This window comes from Myotis brandtii, unplaced genomic scaffold, assembly GCF_000412655.1.
Source record: "Myotis brandtii unplaced genomic scaffold, ASM41265v1 scaffold240, whole genome shotgun sequence".
In the NCBI taxonomy this organism is placed as follows: Eukaryota; Metazoa; Chordata; class Mammalia; order Chiroptera; family Vespertilionidae; genus Myotis; species Myotis brandtii.
The window spans coordinates 4,592,138-4,602,095 of record NW_005359064.1 but is presented as its reverse complement, the minus strand read 5'-3'; the positions used below and the strand labels follow the sequence as shown (position 1 = coordinate 4,602,095).

Below are 9,958 nucleotides of genomic sequence, written 5' to 3'. Positions count from 1 at the left end.
TAAGTATGAGGTGATTTCTGAAGGATGAATGGGGTTAACCAGGCCAAGGTCGTTGCTGGAGGCAGGCAGAGAATGAATCAGGTAGGAGACACCCTGTATAAAGGTAGTCCCTGGAAACTAGCTTGGGGGTGTTCTGGGTCTTTTGGGAAAATCACTCTTCTAAATTCTCCAGTGACAAAATCCTTTACCTGTTAGGGGCAAGTTCCTGAGCCCATTTAATTTCTCTCAAGTGGACCCTGTTTGCTTTAAGTCTTTTAGAAATTCATTAATTTAACAATTGAGCACTTACTATGTACTTGGTGCTGCAGGTAGAAGGGAACAAATGGATACAATCATTGCTTTGGTGGAGCTTACATTCTATTGGATGAGAAAAAAAGCAAATAAAATAAAATGTAAAATATATAATACATTAGCAGGGAATAAGCAAAAAAAAAAAGGGAAGTTAAACAGGACAGGGAAATAGGAAATAGAGTGTTAACATTTCTATTGGGGGTTTAAAGCAGGGCTCCCTGAGAAGGTAATGTCCACCGTGAAATAAAATGCGACTAGGTATTCCATCACCAAAACCATTTATTCAGGAAAAATAAGGAATTGCAGTCTGGTACATGCAGACATGATGAGCCACATGTACAAAGAAGGAGGAAGTACTTTACAGGGGGGAAGAGGGAGTTTAGGGGCTGTTACAACCATAGAGCTCTGTTGTAAAGGTAGAGTTCTTCCCATAGGGCTCTCACAATGACATAGGTGTGATAGCTCTTCCCACAGCCCCTCCTGATTTCTGTCCAGGTTAAGCTCTCTCTTATGATTTTCTCCTTTTTGATCAAGATCTTTCTCTGGAAGTAGCGCTGATCAACAGCCAGGTTTTCCGATTTTCGCAGCCCTTTGTCCCTCCACGTCCAGAAGGATTTCTGGGTGTCGTGTCTCACGTCGGAGGGACGGTGCAGGAATAGAAAACATCTCGTATTCAGGGATAATGTGCAACAGGCGAAGAGCTTAATAACAAGAAGAATACAACACAAAATTTAAAACAACATGATAAACAGTCTAAATGGTGATTCTAAATTAGGAGTTCAAACCTGTAGGTGGTGAAATGAAGGTCATTGTTGTCTTGGACAGATCAAAGTTCTTAACATCAGATACAGTAACAGAAAGTTTCCCCTTTCACATTAGCTTGGAAAATGTAAACAAGGATATTTCCCTTCTATGAAAGAGAGAGACATAAAATAAAAAACAACAGTAAGGAAAAGATTTGCACAGACCTGGTATAGTTGTTTTGGGAAAGCTGTCTCCTTCAGAGACCATCTGCTTCAATTTTTGACAGCTTTAACTTCAGGTCACAAGTCCTTCCTTCCTTCCTTCCTTCCTTCCTTCCTTCCTTCCTTCCTTCCTTCCTTCCTTTTTGTTAATCCTCACTTGAGGATATTTTTCCCATTGCTTTTTAGAGAGAGTGGAAGAGAGGAATGGAGGGGGAGGGAGGGAGGGAAGGGGGAGAGAGAGACATTTATTGGTTGCCTCTCCCCTGCATGTACCTCAACCAGGGTCAGGATTGAACCTGCAACCCAGCCCTTGATCTGGAATCAAACCGGTGACCCTTCAGTATGTGAGCCGACTCTCCAATCACTGAGCCACATGACAAGGGAGGTGCCTTTTTTAAATGCAACACATGTATCCATGAGTTTACTCCCTGGAGTTTAGCAGCACAAGGAGTAGTCAACAGTACTTGATAGGGGCCCTTCCAGCAAACCTGGAGGGAATCCTATATAATAAAAGGCTAATATGAAAAATGACCGAATAGCGGAACGACCAGTTGCTATGATGTGCACTGACCACCAGGGGGCAGACGCTTAATGCAGGAGCTGCCCCCTGGTGGTCAGTGCGCTCCCACAGGGGCTGCTCAGCCAGAAGCCAGGCTCATGGCCTGCGAGTGCAGCGGTGGTGGCGGGAGCCTCTTAGCCAACTTAGGCTAAGCCATCAGTTGGACATCCCCCGAGGGCTCCCGGACTGCGAGAGGGCACAGGTCCGGCTGAGGGACTCCCCCCACCCCCTACTCACGAATTTCATGCACTGGGCCTCTAGTTATTATTATATTTTGGTGTGTCTTCCACTCAAAAGAGGTGGATCTGAGATTTAGAAGGACCAATGGCAATGCTTTTGGCCATGGTATTTGAATGGTTCTCTATGCATTTTGCCAATTGAATCTTAATAATGCAGTTAGTGCCTTTAACTAAACCTGAGAATTGAGGGTCATAAGTGCAGTGAAAATGTTGTAACATTTGGTTACAACAGTTTTGACAGGTCTGGCCAAACATCACAGACTTGTCAAAACTGATCAGTAAAGTGGGTTCCTCCATTGCTGTGGAGTTCCAGAGGGGCTAACCGGACTTTAGCTTCAGTTCAGTGAGAGAACATACAGGTCATTACTAAGACATATTAATTTCCTGAGACAGGGGAAGCAGTGTGAAATCTATTTGTCAAACCTTGAGTAGCCCATTAGGCAATTTGAAATGTCTGAGAGACATGCAAATAGACTTCCCTGGGTTGTACTTTGTTCAAGTGGGACAAGTGAGGTAGGTGCTTTTTATGGTCTTATTAACATTTCTCCACCAAAATTGATTCATGAATGCTATCATTTTGTCAGTGGTTTAATGCCTGTACAATAGTTAGGTGTGGACACTTTAGTCTCAGGTAGGACTGGACTGTTATTTGGCCTTTCTCTGTTTATCAAACCAACAATTGTTGGATTTCCAATCCTGCTTTTCTTTTTCTGAAGCCAACTGCTGGGCTGCTTTGACTAGTTTTTCTAAGTCAGGGGAGGGGAAAGTCCAGCTCTCGGGCCACTTAAGGCCCTCGAAATCATTTGGTCTGACCCTGCCAAGGCATTAGGGGTGAATTAATTAAATGTTTGAACAAATATACAGGCTAATTTTTAAGTTGATAGTTTTGTATGGCCCGAGAATGATGCTATAAATATCCAAATAGACCTTGGCAGTAAAAGGTTCCAAACCGCTGTTCTAAGTTATCAGCTGGAAATATCCCCTTGGACCATGACAGAGGCTTGACTGCTGCTGGTTCCTTTAAGGGCAGCGTTCCTTGCAGGAATGTCATCACAGCGATGTTCTTTCTCTTCCAGAGAGTCAGGATTAGAATGCCCTGGGGTCTTAAGAATAGCTAAACCAGCAGGTACAAGTATAGCATGCAGTCGTTCTTGAATGTACAGGGCATTCCATTTTATTTCCACTGGTTGTAAGAAAGCCACGTTGTTTCCATAACATTCCAAAGTCATGAGCTATTGCGAAGGCATATCTACTGTCATTATAAGTGATGGTCGTTTTGTCCTTGGCTAAATACAAGCCCGACTGAGAGCATATAATTCAGCCTGCTGGGTTGAAGGAGTCCAAGGTAAAGATGCTGCCGTGATGACTTCAAAAGGGGTTACAACAGCATAACCAGCATAGTACCTTCTATGTCATGTTTAAAATATGAGCCACCTGAAACCAGCTTTACCCAGAGGAGTCTCCTGCAGATCATCACAAGGTCAGGAGGTGATCCATCCGTATGCAAGCATCATGAGGGGCTTTGTCAGTATCACAGGGGAAAAGAGTAGCTGGAATAAGGTTATTAAACATGAAAGAGTGATGTGAGGAGCACTTTACAGGAGGACTTTATAGAAAGCCAGGCAACTAACTGCAGACCCTGGTGTGGCGAGAATTCAGGAGGGCTTCTACTGCATGAGGTGCAACGATGGTTAAAGCGGATCCTACAATTTCCTTTATGTCCTCAACAAAAAGGACAGTGGTAGTAATGGCTCTATGGCAGGGGCTGCATCCCCATGCCACAGGGTCCAGCTGCTGACTGGAATACCCTAAGGGCCTATGGTAGTCCTCCTGTTTTTGGGTGAGTAAACGAAGGGCAACCCTTTATATATATATCAGTGGTTTAATGCATGTATAATAGTTAGGTGTGGACACTTTTCTCTCTCTCTCTCTCTCTCTCTCTATATATATATATATATATATATAGAGAGAGAGAGAGAGAGAGAGAGAATATCTAACAATTGATATGCCCCAAAACAGGTGAGTTTATTAAACTCTCCTTTAAGACTTTAAAAGTTATGTTGTCCTGTTCTTCCCATATAATTGGGTCAGGACTATAATTCTTTAGTAAAACATTATAGAGGTTTTTTTTTGTTGTTTTTTTTTTTTTTATCAGAGAGAGATTTGGGACCCAATTTTGGCAATAGGCAATTAGCCCAACAAAGCTTTGGAGTTGACACTTAGTTTTAGGCCTTGGGAAACTTAGGACACCATGAAGCCTATCTGGACCCAGTTGCAGTCCTTGCTCCAATATCAGATGTCCCAAATACTAAACCTGAATTTACACAAACTGCAATTTTTTTTTGAGATTTTATGCCCCTTGAAAGCCAAAAGTTCTAACAGGTGGAGGCTGTCTCCTGTGAGGAGAACTTGGAGGAAGAGCGAAGAAGCAAGTTTGTCCACATATTGCAACAAAGTAGAACCATTAGGGAAAATTATATCATCCAAAACAGCCTTCAGAACTTGTGAGAAATAAGAAGGGCTTTCAGTAAAGCCCCAGGGCATTACTGTCCAAGTGAACTGTTTCCTTCCCAAGTGAAGGCAAAAAGGTATCGGCCAGCTTCATCAACTGGAATGTTAAAGAATGCACTGCGCAAACCAGTTACAGTAAAGAAGTTGCTTCCCGTTGGATGGATGTTAGTAGTTTATGAGGGTTAGGAACAGTAGGGTTTTGAGGGGTAACAACGTGGTTTATTGCTAGGAAACAAACCTTCACCTTCCTCCTTTTGCTTTCTCACAGGTAAAATGAGACTGTGACAGGGACTGAGTTAATCTATTATGGGCTTTATACCTTGAAGAGCCTTTGTACTCATGGTGTATGGATCAATTCTGGGAAGGGGTTTTGAAGAATCTATTTGAATATTGATAGGAGGTAGTAGTGCGCTGTGGATCTTGCCAATATCACTTGAAGATTTTGTCCATAAAGAGGATAGCAGTTTGACTCAGTAAAGATAATTGATCAGTGCTCCCAGATTCAGCTATAGCGTCACCAGAGATTGAACAAATAAAAGATGTTGAAAGATTATTTAGTTCACCTGAGTGGCTATTTTAACAGCTACTGTCAAATTCTAAAATTATTTCCTCCTTTTGGGAGAAAGAAACTCAGGGGTGATACTTCTCTAAGAAGTCTTGGCCTAATAAATGAATAGGGCAGAAGAACTAAGGAGAAGGAGTGAGTATCTTTCAAAGGGCCTAGGAAAAGACGGATAGGGTCAGAGACAGAACCTGTTCAAGTGTATATGAAACCCCTGCCACTGGAACTGTTTTAGTACTCCAAGGCAGAGGTTGGTGTCAGAAGGACAGAGACAGATTCATTACCAATTTGAAGAAAAGCTTCTCCAAACTGATTAAGAGGCAGGGCTGGGGAAAGTCCCTGCTGTCCCATGGAGCCCCATCACTGGGGATTAAGAGACCTTGGGAAGGCTGATGAGAAGGCTGAGGATACCTGAAGTGCTGAAATTTGCCACCATCCCTTTCCCAGTCTCCTCGCTTTTTGCAATGACAGCAGAAGCTAGGAAACTTTTGGTTTTATATAGGGGCCTTCATATGCCAGGTCTAAAAATTAGACATCATGCCAATCTTACTTTTAGATAGCTCATATAGACTGCGAGCAATCTGATTGCCCAAATTAACCAAATCTTGGGTGGACATGGTTTCCTACGTCATCCTGATCCTTTTAGCCGAAAGGGAAAGGTATTGGTTCAGCCTCTTAATAAACAAAGACTTACCAAAGATTACTCAAGTGGAATCAACATCTGAAGGAAGACCAGAATTTTCCTTATAAATGACCTAAAGTCAATTATAATAGTCATGAACAGATTTGACAGACTTTTGTGAGCAAGTCTGAATCCTGCTCCAGCCAACAGACTTTTAAAAAGCTACTGTTATTGCTCAGTGAAGTTCTTAAGGAAGTCTTGTAGCTTCTTTCCAAAAATCAGAGGCTTGTTTTTCTAAATCCCTCCCAGGATGTTCCCATTGGGCAATTCCCATCCAATGTTGAGGTGGCCTTCACCAACTAGCATATGGATTAGCTGCTATACATCAGAAAACCCAGGGTGATAGGCCTGAATAACTATGTCAAATTCCTCAGCAAATCTGTGAGGATCCTGTTACCTTAGGGGATTCTTTAACCATGGCTTATAACTCAGCTTTAGTCCAGGGACATGAGATGTATTAGGATCCTCAGAGAGCTTAACTTTAAAGGGACAGGTACTGATATGTTTAGAGGAGGAGGAAGGGAGAGAAAGTTCAGAGGAAGATGGCACCAGAGGCAAGGCAAGGAAGCCAGATAGTGGAAAGCCAGATGGCTTCCGAGGTGAAGCATGAAAAAAATAAGGAGTTGAGGGGAAAGGCAAGACAGCACTGGAAGTGAAGATCATGAGGCTTCAGAAACCATCCTTTCTCTCTTTAAAAGTTCAGTAGCCCCAGTTAATTCTAAAAGTTTACTTTGTAAAGAGGCAACTTCAGATTCTTGGTTCCATGTGGAAGCCTCAAAATACCACTGGAAATAGGCATTCCATTCATCTTAGCTAGTTTTAGTGATAATATTATCCAATAGGGTTTTAAGAAAAGTGAGTTTGGGAATTCAAAGATTCCCTATGGTGCCCATTGATATTCTGAATTACTTTCAGTCAGATCTGCTTATTTAGTTAAATATGAAGAGTGACCATAGCTTTTAAACATGATTTCAACAGGCGTTTCTAGAGACGGAACAGTCTTGAAATATTTAGATAATGGAGATCCCATTTTTTCAGAGACTTTTCTCTAGCGCAAGGGCCCCAAACAGCCCGAATAGCTCCAGCAACCTGCAGGTTAGATACCGGCCAGTCTCACTGTAGAACACCCTTTGATCAGGGGGTTAGGGGGAGAAGTCAAGCCAAAGGTAAAAAGCCAGTTGTAGTAGAACAGCCTGATCTCAAGAGATCCAAGTCAAAGACTGATGAGACACAGCTTGCGTTGGGAGCAGTCTGGTTCCAGACAGAACCAGATCAGAGCCGAGCCTCAGTTTCTGGGGAAACAACCCCGTTCCAGATGGAATCTGTCAGAAAGCAAGTGCAATTCCGAGAAGCAGCCTGGTACTTCTGGGGAGTCAGGCCAAAGTGTCAACTGAGCTCACAAATGAACAAACAAACAAGCAAGGCCCTTTAACAACAACAACAGAAACCCTCTAAAGAGTTTCTGAACAAAGTCCAGAGAGCTTCAGAACACAAAATCAGAAGCTGGGTTCCAGACCAAGCCCAAGCCTCCAGGCCAGAGAGCAGTGAGCCCAGTGGCTCTGTGGGGAACCAGCTCCTGGTTGCGCACCTGCTCTGAAGTTGTCCCGGTCACTACTCTGTAACCCCTATGGGCCCCCTGAAAAAGTTGACCATGAAACAAAAGTTGACTAGGTACTCTGTCACCAAAAGGATTTATTCAGGAAAAAGAGAAGATTGCAATCTGGGACATGCAGACGTGATGAGCCAGACGTACAAAGATGGAGGAAGTACTTTGTGAAGGGGAACAGGGAGTTTAGGGAAGGGGCTGTTACAAACATAGAGCTCTGTTGTAAACGTGGAGTTCTTCCTGTAGGGCTCTCACAGTGACATAGGTGTGATAGCTCTTCGCGCAGCCCCTCCTGATTTCTGGCCAGGTTAAGGTCTCTGTCATAAATTTTAACAGTTAATTGAACATATAATAGAACCCCGAAGGAGGTGATGGAGCCAAGTAATTTCTGGGGAAGAGATTATACAGGCAAGAGGAACAACAAGTGTGAAGACCCTGAGATGGGGTTGTGCCCGGTATGTGTGAGGAATCACATGGTGGCCAGTGTGACTGAAGTGATGTGAGCAAAGAGGGAGAGTGGAGGGTAAGGTCAGAGGTGCATTAGGGCCAGATCCTGTAGGGCATTGCAGGCATTGCAGGCAAGAGCCACTGAAATGTTCCGAGTCAAGAAGGGACATGGCCTGACTCAGGTTGCAGCAGGAGCATCTTGGCTGTTTTTCAGTTTCCCCCCAGTTTTATTGAGATATAATTGACATACATCACTGTATAAGTTTAAGGTATATAATATAATGGTTTGACTTATGTATATTATGAAATGATTACCACAATAAGTTTAGTTGGCACCCATCATCTCATATAGATACAATAAAAAGAAAAATATTTTTTCCCTTGTAATAAAAACTCTTAGAATTGAACAACGCTCCCATATACCATACAGCAGTGTTAGCTGTAGTCATCCTGTTGCATATTACATCCCTAGTACTTATATATCTTATAACTGGAAGTGTGTGCCTTTTTTGTTGCTGTTAATCCTCGCCCGAAGATATTTTGTTCCATTGATTTTTTTTTAGAGAGAGAGTGGAAAGGAGGGAGGGAAGTAGAGGAGAGAGAGAGAGAGAGAAAAACATTGATGTGAGAGAGACACATTGATTGGTTGCCTCCCACACGTGCCCCAAGCAGGTTGAGGATCAAACCTGCAACCCAGGTATGTGCACTTGACCGGGAATTGAACCCCCAGCCCTTCAGTGCCAGACAGGGCAGAAGTTTGTACCTTTTGACCAATTTCCTCTAACGCCCCTCCACCCACCCCCCACTTCCTATCTATTCTTAGCCACAAGTCTTACCTATTTTTTCAATGAGTTTGTTACTGTTGTTTTAGATTCCACATATAAGGGGGATCATTCAGTCTTTCTTTTTCTCTGATCCCCTGTTTCTGACCAGCCCTGTGCCTAAGCCTCCTTGTGTGCTGAAGCTGCTATGGATGTGTCTTTGTTTCCAAGTTCTTCTGACATGTTGGTGTGGTTTTCACTCAGGGGAAGGGGAACATTGGGCTGAAGTGTGTGAGGCGTGAAGGATGGATAGTATGCAGGGCAGATGGAGAAATGCCGTGGATGTGCCAGGCTCCCACCTTCACAGAGATAAGTCAGTGAATTACTGAACCCTCCAGACCGCCATCTCTTTTTGTATAAAAACTGGTGAATTCTACCTGTTCTGCCGATGCTGGTCAGGGCTGCCATAACGTTTCAGACAGTGCACAGCATCTCATCACCATCCTCATCCTCATCCTCAACATGAGTCTCCTCTAAACCTGGGCCAAGCCTGGGTTTGGCTCCTGGGTTTTACCAACAGGAGCTACTAGCACTGACAGGTGCACAGGGAGGGCTCCAGGGTCCGGGGGGCCAGCATGGGCATGCACTTAGGAGCCAAGACCCACATCATTGCAGAGTCCCAGCAATGAGTTTCTGAGTCCCAGCTCTAGCAGTGTCCTCCCGGAGGAGCGGGGACAGCTCCCCACCTCCCAGGCCCAGGCAGGGAGGGGAAAGGATGTGAGCTCTCTGCCCACGTGTCCCCGGTTGTGGTTGTCTGGAAGATGCCGTCTCTGCCTCCCCCTCTCCTCTCCTTACCAGCTGTGTGACCAGGGGAGGATCTGGTGGCGTCTGAGTCGTGTCTTCGTCTGTAAAATGCTTGGCAGAGGACCCAACAGCAGTGTGGGTTAAAGGCAACCTCAGCTCATGCGTTTCTCTGGGGCAAATCACTGGGAGCCTCCCGCTTCCTACCCCGGAATGGAAGGCGAAAGCATCCCGGGATGGCCGCGGACTACAGAAGACTGCGAAGCACTGCCTGGTGTTCAGGAGAGGGCCCCAGAGCAGGGTGTCCCTGATTCCAGGCAGGGGTCAGCAGGCCTCCTCAAACTTCTGAGACCGCCCAGGCGGCAGCACAGCCCCCGCGCACCATCCCGGGGCAACTGCGATTCCTCGGCGGAAAGACCTTACCGTAATTCTCCAACGACACGACCCCCCAGGCAAGCGCCCTGCTTTACCTGGCGCTCAGCCGCCAGACACAGCGGCCCGGACGGGGCTGCAGGTGGGAGTGGGCTGTCCCGG

General features: G+C 44.8%; 1 long non-coding RNA gene across 1 annotated transcript; it reads right to left on the bottom strand.

Annotated features, from left to right (window-relative positions):
* Positions 1–552: 552 nt before the first annotated feature.
* LOC102248040 lies at positions 553–9,841 on the bottom strand. The gene is made up of 2 exons (XR_313628.2): positions 9,479–9,841; positions 553–992 (listed from the first exon to the last, which is right to left on the bottom strand). It is a non-coding gene; the product is annotated as an uncharacterized LOC102248040 (long non-coding RNA).
* Positions 9,842–9,958: the final 117 nt, after the last annotated feature.